Consider the following 518-nt stretch of genomic DNA (forward strand, 5'->3'; position numbering starts at 1 on the left):
GGCCCCCCAGCCTCTCAGAGCCTTGTAAGCTCAGAGGGAGAGGATCACCCACAGGATGGATGCTGGCAGCAGCTGCCAGGCCTGTGTTTCCACCTCTCCATGTAACAGACCCACTGGAAAAGGAAGACTCAGAGCAATGGGCTCACCTGTATGCAGCCCCTCAGCCCATTCTGCACCTCGCCAGAGCCCAGGACTCCTCCCACATGCAGGTGTTTCACCTTCAGACCATGCAGTTCATTTCCAACAACAACTGTGTCCTGCAGAAGGAAAAGGAGTAACATGGGGCAACCGTCATCAGCCTTGCCCCAGCCCTCTCCGAGGGTGCAGCCTGGCCCATGTATGCCAAGCACCCCCCATGGTTCCTGCCCTGGTGCTGGGGTCTCAAACAGCACCTACCTGGTAGAGCCCAAAGTCCAGGGTGAGGGTGATGACATAGCGTGAGTCCCGCCCGCCGTGGACGTCCCTCAGCTCCAGCTGGAGGTCGTGCCACCTCCCATCGCTGAGCTGCAGCTGGTCCC

General features: G+C 60.0%; 1 protein-coding gene across 1 annotated transcript in view; it reads right to left on the bottom strand.

Annotated features, from left to right (window-relative positions):
- CELSR3 (cadherin, EGF LAG seven-pass G-type receptor 3) overlaps window positions 1–518 on the bottom strand; it is a 42,953-nt gene that overhangs the window by 22,760 nt on the left and 19,675 nt on the right. The gene's annotated exons all lie outside the window — the stretch shown is intronic.

Source organism: Chaetura pelagica, unplaced genomic scaffold, assembly GCF_000747805.2.
Source record: "Chaetura pelagica isolate M959 unplaced genomic scaffold, ChaPel_1.0 scaffold914, whole genome shotgun sequence".
NCBI classification, from domain to species: domain Eukaryota; kingdom Metazoa; phylum Chordata; class Aves; order Apodiformes; family Apodidae; genus Chaetura; species Chaetura pelagica.